The sequence below is a fragment of the Diceros bicornis genome, chromosome 9, assembly GCF_020826845.1.
Source record: "Diceros bicornis minor isolate mBicDic1 chromosome 9, mDicBic1.mat.cur, whole genome shotgun sequence".
Classification (NCBI taxonomy): domain Eukaryota; kingdom Metazoa; phylum Chordata; class Mammalia; order Perissodactyla; family Rhinocerotidae; genus Diceros; species Diceros bicornis.
This window is the reverse complement of record NC_080748.1, coordinates 3389433-3401611: the sequence shown is the minus strand read 5'-3', so window position 1 is coordinate 3401611 and position 12179 is coordinate 3389433. Positions and strand designations below refer to the sequence as shown.

Here is a 12179-nt window from a genome sequence, read left to right as displayed (position 1 = left end):
TCTCTCCACCCCTGGGCCCCACTCCTCTCCTTGTCCACCCCACCCTCTATCATGCCTCTTCTCTCTACCATGCCCACCCTCCATGCCTTGCCCACCGCCTGGAGTATGCGCAGCGTGGTTGGGCTTCATCCCTTGAGGCCGGTACCCAGGTAGGGGTGGGGCTCACCAGCCTGGCTGTTGCTGAGGATGCTTGCAGCCCTCCTTGAAGCTCCCTGGCCAGTATTTGAAATGTAAATTCAATATCTAAAATGGAAATACCGGGTGACTGGGATCCTGGAATTTGCCTTTTCAAGGCCACTTGTCCTGCTATCCCCTCCATCCCTCCAGGCTGCCATGATCCTCCCTCTGGACCCTGTGGTCAGGGTCGCTGCAGAGATCCTCCCTTTGGACCCCGCCTGCCTGAAGGGCCCATACCTTGGTCAGGCATCTTAGAAGGACTGCCGTGAGCCATGTCATAAAAAGGAGAAAACATCACAGTGGACAGCCCCAATTCCTGCATATACAGATGGGAAACTTAGGTGCACTGGTAAGTGACTCCTAAGCCACTTCAGGGGACCACACGCACGCCCCTTCTCCGACGCTGCACACAGGCTTGTTCACTGGACTTCCTTATCCCAGTGTGGACCTCGGCCTCATTAACACAGGCAACAGCACTGAAACTTCCCGTTGTTCCTTCCCACAATGTCAGGGAAGTTTTTGTAGGAAGGTAATATTCAATTTCTGCTCTACTATAGGGCTGGCTCCTTGGCAACCAGTTTTAATATCCCTTTTTAAATATACCCTCAGAATTACAAAATAATTAAGCAAAATAATTTGTTGCTGTTGGGGGTTATGGTGATAACTCTCTGAAGTCATTTTTCCATTTAGCTACTCTGACTCCAAATACTACAGCACCACGTGCTTCTCAGACTGGTGGATGCACAGCTCCACTTCTTTGCAGAGAGGATGCACAACAGCAGAATATCCGTGGCCCGACTTTCTGGAGCATCAGTATTACTACAAGATTTGGAAGAAGCAAAGTTAGGTCATTTCCATGGTAAGGAATTAAAAACTTAAAACTAAGATGAGGTGGGAAAGTCATATACCATTAATATTTGTCAGTAATCTGTGCCTGAAATGTCAGACTTTCTCTGAGAAAGAACTCTGAGACCCTATTTCCCACTGTTTTAAATAGGAAAAATTAGAAGGCATAGCAAATCTATCGAAAAATCCTACCAATTTCCTAAGTCACGATATGGCACCTAGACAGAAGTTATGAACATCATTGCTCCTCGTTTTGTTCCTCATTCAACCCAGTCCCACAGGTCTTGAGTGATTGCTGTGAACATGGCACTGTGCTAGATGTCAAGGCCTTGGTGAGCATCATTATGGGGGTGGACGTTGATGGAAAAAGTTTGCATCATAAAAACTCAAAGCCATGCCACTTGCCAAATTGAGGCAAAAATGGAAAGACCTAGGGCACCAAGGAAGGGTGAGGGCATTAATCGATACTTGGGAGTATTAAAATCCATCTAGTGGTGTCATGAGTGAATGGTTTCCACTTTAAAACAAAACACAGCTGTTGTTCTCAGATATTGAGTTTATCTTTGTGCAAATATGCAGGATTTAAAGTGTTTATTGATGTATAACATTCATACAGAAATATATGCAAAAGTCATCCATGTAAACCTCAAAGAATTATTACAAAGTGAACACACTTGTGTGACCAAGAACTAGCACCAGCTTCATTCAGGCCCCGACAATCCCTTTCTCCCTCCTTCCTCCCCAAAGGTAACCAATATCTTACCAGCAGACACTGTATATCGAGTTTGTCTTCTTATACAAGTGTTTTAGTACAGGACAATTTAAACAATATACAAAATAAACAAAATAGCATAGTAGGCCCATCACCCAACTTCGACAACTACTAATCATCTGCCATTTTTGTTTTATCTAGACTCCATCCCATTCTCACCTCACTTTATTATTCTTTTAGTCCTTTTTGTGTGTGTGTGTGGGTAAGATGTACACACACTTAAAGGCACAAATCTCAATCGTACAGTTTTAGCAAATAAACATGCCCATATAACCTTCACCCCTTTAAGAATAATGTATTTCCTTCACCCCCAGAAAACTCCTTCCTGTTCCTTCCCAGGCAATTTTTCCCTTCCCTCGAGGCAACCACTGATCTGTTTTTTTCACCATAGGTTCATCTTGGCAGAAATCAGCCCACGTGTATTGTTTTCTGTCTAGCTTGCATCCCTCAGCACGAGGTAGATGAGACTCACCCAGCACGTGTGTGTCAGCGTTTGCTCCTCAGCACGGCTGAGGGCGTTCTGCTCTGTGGATGCCCCGAAGTGGGCTCATCTTCCTCCTGGGGACGTGCAGGTCATCTCCTGTGAACATTCTTGTACAAACCCTTTTTGTATGCTGTTTAATTCCTTTATTAGCATTTAAGTGACACACCTTTGCAGTTTTTAGTGGTTGATCCAGATTACAATATGCATCTTTAACATATCACAGCCTACCTAGACTTAATAGTGCACCAGTTTAATCAATGTAAAATATGGAAGCCTTGCTACAGAACAGTTCCATTTACCTCTGTCTGTCCTTTGTGCTATGTTGTCATAAATTTTACATCTACCCATGTTATAAATCCGACAATACAGTGTTAGGAGTTTTCTTTAAATAGTCATAGGTCTTTTAAAGAAATTAAGAGAAAAAAGTTAAGTATTTGGAGGGAGATGCTTTGAGGCTCTGCAAATGTACTGTTTCTTCTCTAAGTTTCACTCACAGTTTTTGCATTCATCAGTCAGTCTTGCCTACAGTAATTATTACTGTGGTGTTCTAGTGGCGATTTTCTATTTCATGCTATCCAGCCGCGTTTATTATCTGGAATTCTGTGAGGAATATTCCCCCCTCCCTCTCCCTGCCTTCTTCCTGTCTTTCTCTCTTTCTCTCATTCTCCCCCCCCCTTTTTTTCTTTCTTCCTTTCTTATTTAATCTTCTTTATATCAGTATAGACTCATGGATATTTATTTTATTCTCTGGGTAATAATCCAATGCTACCATTATTTATTTTGTTGCTCCCAGTTTTCCAGCTTGAGCCATTGGGAAGTCTTTAAGATTGATTCTTTTTGTTTTTTTTTTAAAAGATTTTATTTATTTATTTTTTCCCCACAGAGCCCCAGTAGATAGTTGTATGTCGTAGTTGCACATCTTTCTACTTGCTGTATGTGGGACGTGGCCTCAGCATGGCCAGAGATGTGGTGCGCGCCTGGGACCAAACCCAGGCCGCCAGCAGCGGAGCACGCTCACTTAACTGCTAAGCCACAGGGCCAGCCCAGATTGATTCCTTTTGACACATCTCATCATTTTCTGTGTTTTTTCTTTGAAAGCACTTTCCTACTTTCTGGCACTACAAGAAGCTCCAGGCTCATATTGTATTTCCCATCCCCAGATTTGAATTAGCCATTTCTCCAAGAAAACCTGGTTCTTTTTATTGAAGAATGATATTTAGAAACCAAAATCTGGGAGCTAGGTGTGACCATTGATACGAGGGTGTCACTGCTTCTAGACCCTCTCAGCAGAGCTTGGAAATGTATGTATGAATGTAAACTCAGGTATACACATCTACCTATTGATATATCAATCTATCAATCTATCTATCTATCTGGATAGATATATTAAAAGAGACATGGATTCATACTGATACTTCCAACTCCAATCCAGCACCACAGAGTTTATTCCAGCATTCTCCTTTTGTTTATTTGTAACTTCTTTCACCAACAGTGAGAAACTTAACTCCAGTTATCTACAATATATTTACTAATGTGTCAACTAGTTTCAGAATCGCTAATCCATACCCTTATGAAAAACAAATTTACCACCTAGAGTACAGTGTTTTTGTACAGTACTTTAGTTTTACAGTATCCCATCAAAACACTGTCTTCCAAAGTTACTTCGGTCAGGACCTTTCATCCCCACCCCTTCTATGTGGTTATGTCACATGCTTGTAATACAGTGAGGTACATTTCTCACTGCATTCCATCTGAGTTCCCCAGCATCCTGATTGATTTTTAAAATTTGCAGAGTAAAATTCACTCTATGTGGTGTACAGTTGTATGGGTTTTGACAACTTTACGGTCATGTATCCATGTCCACGGTACCATACAGAGCTGTTTCTTTCACTCCCAACATTCTCTCATACTGTCTCTTTGTAGTCAACCCCTTCCCCCACTCCATTCCTTGGCAACCACTGATCATTTTCCATCCCTGTAATGCTGTCTTTTCTAGAAAGTCATATAAATGGAATCATATACTATATAGCCTTTTGAATCTGGCTTCCTTCACTTAGAGATATGCATCCAAGATTAATCCTTGTTGTTGTGTGAATCAAGAGTTTATCCTGTTTATTGCCAAGTAGTATTCTAATGTACTGATGCACCACAGTTTCTTTCTCCATTCACCTGATGAAGGACATTTAGTTTGTTGCCGGCTTTTCACCATTATGAATAAAATGGCTATGAAGATTCATGCAAAGAGTTTTGTTTAAACATTAGTTTTCAATTTGCTTCAGTAAATCTCTAGGAGTGGGATATCTGAGTCAGATAATAAGTGTATGTTTAACTGTATAAGAACCTGTTAAGTGTTTTCCGAATGCAACTATCATGTAGCATTCCCAGTTCTAGTTGCTCCTAGTCCTCACCAGCACTCTGTAGTTGCAAATTTATTTTTTATTTTAGCCACCTAATAGGTGTGTGGTATCTTATTGTGGCTTCTGCTTCCTTTTTGAAAGTGAGTTCTGCTAAATATAAAATCCTGTGTTGACTTTTGGGTTTTCTTTCTGCACTTGAGAGATGTCATTTTGTTGTTGATTTGTCTCTTTTGTTTTTGATAATATATCATTCATCATTCACATTATTTCTCCCTGTATGTAATGTCTTCTCCTGTACATATGTATTTCCCTGACTGCTTTCAAGCTTTTCTTTTTATCTTTGGATTTTAGCAGCTTGACTATCATGTGCCTAGGTATGGTTTTATTTTGTATTTTATTTTGTGTGTTTCCTGACATTCTTGGATCTAAAATTTTAGATTTTTCACCAAATTTTGGAAGTTTTATGCTATTACTCATTGATTTGCCTTTCTGCTTCATTTAATTTTTTGTCTCTCCCCTCTCTGATGGGGACTCACTCATCTCACAGGTCTTAAGGCACTCTTCATTTTTCTCAAAACTTTTATGTTCTTTTCTTCAGACTGGAGAATTTCTATTGCTCTATATTCATGTTTCTTCTATTGTTTCTAATCTACCAGTAAACTCAAAAATATTTTCTGTATTTCATCTTCCTATTTGGTTCTTTTTTGTAATTTCCATTTCTCTGCTGAGTTTCTACATCTGTTCATTCATTATGAGAATATTTTTCTTTACCACCATGATCATCTTTATAAAAGCTGTTTTCTCATCCTTGTCTGCTAATTGCAACACCTTGGGAATAGTTTCTACTGCCCACTTTTGGTCGTATATGGATTATATTTTCCTATTTCTTCAAATCTCATGATTTTTTAAATTATGTACTGGAAACCATGGATGATAGTTATAGAGACTCTGGATTCTATTGTATCCCTGTGAAGAGTGTTGTTATTTTTCTAGCAGAGAGTTAACTTGGCTGGACTGAAACTCCAATCCTATCTCCTTTACAATGGGCATAGCTGAAATCCTCATTCAGTTCTTTCATCTTCCAACTGCTGTTTTTATACTACGCACTCTGGGGCCTACCCTGTAGGTGTGTTGTTCAAAGATCTGCCAATTTGCTGTGTGTGGGGGGGGCAGACTTTCATACATATTTTAAGATTTTCCTCTTTGTGGTTCCCTCCCTTCTAGAATTTCTCCCCTAACTTTCCAGCTACTCTGCCAGCCCCAAAATACATCCTCTAACATTACAAGTAATACTATAGTTTTTCCCGTCTGGGCCATGTACAGATTGTGGAATGCTTTGAGGCAAAAGACTCAAGCTTGCAAATATCTCCTGGTAAAATTCCCATGATTCAAGGGAAGACTCCCCCTCGGTTCTGCTTGCCTTTGGAAGAGATTTATGCATACATACATATACACATTTATTGTGTGTGTATTACATATAGATACATGATTCTATATAAATATATATAATATTTCGTGCAGATTTTATCATTGTTATCTGTGACAGTGTTAGTTCAACAAGCTACTCCACTATTACTGGAAGCTAGACCTCGGTTTTGTTTCTTTTTTGCATTTTATATAAATGGAATTATAAAATATATAGCCTTTTGAATATAATTTCTTTTATGCAGCGTTATGGTTGTGATATTCATCCATGTTATTGCATGTAGCTAGTGTTTGTTCATTTGTTGAAAATAATTAATGTTGTTAAATGGTCATAAAATATGCATAACATGAAATTAACGACTTTATCCATTTTTAAGTGTACAGTTCAGTGACATTCAGTACATTCACATAACTGTGTAGTGATAACCTCCAACCATCCACAGATCTATTTTCACCTTGTGCTGAAACTCTGTGCCCATTAAGCAACAACTCCCTGTTGTCCCTCCCTCTTGCCCCTGGGAACCACCATTCTCCTTTCTATTCCTATGAATTTGACTACTCTAAGTACCTTATATGAGTGGAATCATACAGTATTTTTCCTTTTGTGTCTGGCTTTACTTCACTTAGCGTAAAGTCCTCAAGGTTCATCCATGTCATAACATGTGTCAGAATTCCATCCTTTTTAAGGGTGAATGGTATTCCACTGTGTTTTACACCACAATTTTTGTCAACTCATCCGTTTATGGACACCTGGCCTGCTTCCAGCTTCTGCTTATTTTGAATAACGCTGTTAAGAACACGGGTGTACGTATATGTCTTTATATATGTGTTCAGTTCTTTTGGGTTTATACCCATATATGGTGTTCTGAGATTCATTTTTTCACATGTGAGAGGGTTCCCCACACCTCCAACAAGCAATTCTTGGAATGCCAGCTGGTTGTCAGATAATTCAACTCAATTTGATGCTGTCAACCCAGAGATACATCAGATTCCACAGTTTAAGGGCTCAGTCCTATAAGACTGCACACTCATCCAACCTCACCTCAACTTCAGATGCCAGTTACAAGCCCAGGTTGTTACCTGTACTTCTGACTGAGTGACTGTAAACCAGAGATTCCCACAACCTCCTCCTTGGGTTTGATTAATTTGCTAGAGTGGCTCACAAAACTCAGAGAAACATTTACTAGATCACCAGTTTATTATAAAAAGATATAACTCAAGAGCAGCCTGATGGAAGTGGTTCAGAGGGAAAGGTATGTGAGAAGGGGCACAGAGCTTTCATGCCATCTCCAGGTGCACCACTCTCCAAGCACTCCTTGTCATTGCCAATCTGGAAGCTCTCTGAAACTCATTCTATTGGGATTTTTATGGAGGCTCCCTCACGTAGGCATGATCAATTATTAACTCAGTTTCTAGCCTCTCTCCCCTCTCTGGAGGATAAGGGATAGGACTAAAAATTCCAAGCTTCTAATCGGGGCTTGGTCTTTCTGGTGACCAGCCCCCATCCAGGAGCCCACCCAGAGTTGCCTGAATAGAACAAATGATTCTCCTAGTGTTCTTATCACTTAGGAAATTACAAGGCTTTTAGGAGCTCTGTGTCAGGGATGGGGTCAAAGACAAATATTAGAACAAGAGATGCTCCTAGTGTTCTTATCATTTAGGAAATTACAAGGGTTTTAGGAGCTCTGTGCCAGGAACTGGAGACAGAGATCCATAAATATATTTTCTGTTATTTCAGAACGCATAGGTAGAATTTCTAGATCATATGGTAATTCTATTTTTCATTTTTGAAGGAACTGCTATACTGTTTTCCACAGTTTTATATTCTCACCATCCAAGCACAAGGGTTCCAATTTTTCAAAATCCTTGCCAACACTTGTTATTTTCTGATTTTGTGATAGTAAAACTATTCTAATGTGTGTGAAGAGGTATCTCAATGTGGTTTTATTTTGCATTTTCCTGATACTTAGTGATGTTGAGCATCTTTTCACGTGTTTACTGACCATTTTATGTCTTTGGAGAAATGTCTATTCAAGTCCTTTGTGCATTTTTAAATTGGGTTGTTTTTTTATTGTTGAGTTGTGGGAGTTCTTTATATATTCTAGATATTAATCCCTTATCAGATATGTGATTTGCAAATATTTTCAACCATTCTGTGGGTTGCCTTTTTACTTTGTTAATAGTATCTTGTGATACAGAAAACTTTTGCATTTTGATGAAGTCCAATTTGTTGTCTTTTTTTTGTTGCTTATGTCTTTGGTGTCATATTAAAGAAATCATTGTTGGCAATGGCATTTGGACCCAATGATATGCAGCTTTTACCCTGTGTTTTATTCTAAGGATTTTATAGCTTCAGCTTTAATATTAGATCTTTGATCCATTTTGAGTTAATTTTTGTATATGGTGTAAGGTAAGGGTCCAATCTCATTCTTTTGCATGTGGTCATCTAGTTTTCCCATCACTATTTGTTGAAAAACTTATCCTTTCTCCAATGAATGGTCTTTGCACCCTTGTCAAAAATCATTTGACCATATATGCAAAGGTTTATTTCTGGGCTCTCTATACTATTTCATTAGTATATTGTGCGTATTTATGCCAGTACCACACTGTTTTGATTACTTTGTAGTAAGTTTTGAAATCAGGAAGTGTGACTTCTCTAAATTGTTCTTCTTTTTCTACATTCTTTTGGCTATTTAGGGTCCCTTGAGAGTCCATATGAATTTTAGGATAGATTTTTCTATTTGTGCAAAAAACATCATTGGAATTTTTACCTCCTTGAGTAAGTTGATTCTTAAGTATTTTTCTCTTTTTGATGATATTGTAAATAAAAATGTAAAGTTTTTAAATTTCTTTTTCAGATTACTTAATGTATAGAAGAACAACTAATTTTTTCATGTTGATTTTGTGTTCCACTACTCTGCAGAATTTATCAGTTCTAAAAATTTTTTTGTGGAATTTTTAGGGGTTTCAACATATAAGATATTATTTGTAAACAAATATAATATTACTTCTTCCTTTCCAATTTGGATGCTATTGCTTTCTTTTTCTTGCCTAATTGCTTTGGCTAGAACATCTAATACCATGTTGAATAGAAATGGTGACAGTGGGCATTCTTGCCTTTTTCCTGATCTTAGAAGAAAAGCTTTCAGTCTTTCTCCCTTGAATACGATGTTCTCTGTGTATTTCTATATCTGGCTTTTATTATGTTGAAGTAGCTTCCTTTTACTCTGAGAGTTTTCTAGTGTTTTTAACATGAAAACATGTTTAGTTTTGTCAAGTCTTTTTCTGCATCCATTGAGATGATCCTGTGTTTTTTTCCCTCATTCTGTTAATGTGCTTTATTACATTGATTCATTCTCATATATTGAAACAACCTTGTATTCCAGAAATTAATCTCACTTAAAAATGATGGATAATCCTTTTAATATGCTGCTGAATCTGGTTAGTTATTACTTTATTGAGGATTTTTGTATCAATATTCATCAAAGATACTGACTTGTAGTTTTCTTTTCTCTTAGTGTCTTTGGCTTTCATATCAGGGTAGTGCTAACTCCATAGGATGACTTTAGAAGTATTCTCTCCTCTTCAACTTTTTGAAAGAGTTTGAAAAGAATTGGTAGTTAATTAAAATTGGTAGTTAATTAAAAAAAGGCTTTGGGCACACAAATAAATTCAGCATAAAATAAATACAAATAAATATTTTTTTAAAATGTGAAAAAGACTTTTTCTTAAAAAAAAATAAAAATTAAGCAAGTACATTCCTTATCACTTTATTTCTAACAGGGTTTTTTAACCTAATAGTAAGCAGAAACAAATCGTTAAAATTAAAATGACTCAAGTCTTAATTTCCTTCATTGCAAATTTTCTGACAGAAGTATATGGTGCCATCATGTATGACATCTTTTATGAAAAAGTGGTCATTTTTTGTGGTATTTGAGAATATTATGAATTTCCCCAGTGGCCTTTGACAATACTCTGATATGCAAAGTTATCGTTTCAACATTTATGTCTTATTATTGTCCTTACCAAATTAACAAATTCTGTCAGGTGCTAATTAATCAACTACTTTTCATATGATTCAGGTTCTCTGCCACCAACTTCCATAACCATCAGGATATTCTACAACTTCTGCAAGAGTAACAATTTTACCTTACACTGTATTTGTCTCATGTGGTTTAAAACATCCAGAAATCATTGATAAACTGACCCTGCCCAAACTAAAGCATGGTGAGTTATAAAAGATGGTCGCAGTTAAGTGGGGAGGGATTGCAGGTTGAACTTAATTTTATAAGTGGTCAATTTATTACAATATATTGTTCTATTATCTATTTCACTTCTTTTTTAAAAAAAGTGATATTTGAGGGCACTTAGATAATAAAAAGTTGAGAAGATAACGAACTGATATACTCTGTAAGCTTGAAAGGTTTTCAAGCATAAGATACAATAAGAACTAAAACTAAGAAATGGCAGAGGAAAGAGAGATAAGAGGATGAAATTGCAAAACTGAATCTATAATAATATCTCAATGGCTAGCGCTGTGGTGCCAAGAAGGTGGTGAAGTCAAAGAATTCGTAAAGATGATAATAGACTGCAAAGAAAAAAGACTGAAATTTTTGTAGAGAGAATTTTTACAGCGATATTACAGATAGAGAACAGGGAAGAGAAGTTGGAGTGAGAGACTATCTTCTTAAATTACTTCCACTGTAGAGAACAAAAAACCAATTTGCTGAAATCTTTATTCCCTTCTATGACCCTGTGGAAGATCAAGATTGGCCACCCTGAAATCTATCTCTTTACCTTGGTTGTTTTCTCTGAGGGCATTTGACCTCCCCCACTAACTGCCTAAAGAATTTAAAACAAAACATCTGTTTCAGGAAGGAGTTATTATCATGATGGCTGTAAATATAATGTACAATAGATGTTACAATAGAAAAGACACCAACAAGCCCATCTTATCAGAAGTTCTGTCTCTGACCATATTCTTTGGATGGCCCTGCAAGGAGTTGCCAGACAGACATTTACATTTATAAGGGAAATCTCCATTTGTAAAGGTATCTGCCTCTCTGAATTGGGAAGAGGGGGAATGACCTCATTTCTAGAAACTTATCAATGTAAAAGGTGAGGCCTTAAATCTGCATAATAACCTCACTCTTGTTTACTGTGCTTTAGTGGTAATCTCCTGTAACTGACTCCCCCCACCCCCAACATCTTCCTTTGTCATTGGCTGAACATGATAGTTAAGATGAGAATTCTGCTATTGTGTTGAGAAACGCAGTGTCCTTGCTTTCTCCCATGCATACATGTTATTAAACTTGGTATTATTTTCTCCTCCTAACCTGTCTTGTTAATTATTTGGCCAGCCATAAGAACCTTAAGGAAAAGGGCAGAGGGAGATTCTCCCTCTATCCCGACAACCCTATCTTTACGTGCAAAATCTCAGCCCTGAATGAATGTCACATTCCTCCTTTTGCATCCCCGGGGAACAGGGCAAATAAGCTCATCTGAAACCTCAGCTGCCCAGCCTGTGAAATAAGGCTGGCCATCCATTCTCACAGAGGAGCCAACTGGAGGTAGGATTTTTGCTTCTGAATTCAGCTAAACATCTTCAAAGAATTTTATCTGCCCTTCCTTATCCAGGGCTATCAGTGAAGGGCTGGCTGGCTTTTACAGAAGACCAATTCACAGTCCGCTGAGACATTTTCTGTTGGGCTCTCTAGAGAAGGCTGTGGGGTTTGTCAGTAAGAGTTTATATCTATATGGGTTATATATTTTTATTTTATTCAGAGATTTATGAAGAAATTTACATGGTAAGTATTACTTATTATCAAGAAAAATGGTTGTGTATTCTCTGGTCATTTAAGCAAAATCCTCCTTTCAGGGTCCACCCATAGACAAAGCCCAGATTTAATCTCTGTGGGAGATCAAGATTTGGCCACCCTGAAATCTCTCTCTTTACCTTGGTTGTTTTCTCTAGGGACATTTGACCTCCCCCACTAACTGCCTAAAGAATTTGACATGGTGGCTCCTTCTTAGAACAGATCTATCATGACTGCTATAAAGATAATGTAGGGTAGAGGTTACAATAGAAAAGGCACCAACAAGCCCATCTTATCGGGAG

General features: G+C 37.9%; 1 protein-coding gene across 13 annotated transcripts in view; it reads left to right on the top strand.

The window, feature by feature from the left end:
• LOC131410027 (ral-GDS-related protein-like) overlaps positions 1–12179 on the top strand; it is a 209055-nt gene that overhangs the window by 41554 nt on the left and 155322 nt on the right. For 3 of the 13 annotated variants that reach the window (XR_009221119.1, XR_009221126.1, XR_009221122.1), the window contains 3 exons: positions 328–526; positions 941–1036; positions 10144–10288. The exons of 6 other annotated variants lie outside the window; for them this stretch is intronic. The gene's annotated coding sequence lies outside the window, so the exon portion shown is untranslated. Of the gene's footprint in view, positions 1–327; positions 527–867; positions 1037–2186; positions 2636–8758; positions 8905–10143; positions 10289–12179 lie in introns of those variants that run through there. 4 more of the 13 variants (XR_009221120.1, XR_009221121.1, XR_009221118.1 and 1 more) reach the window with 4 other exon arrangements.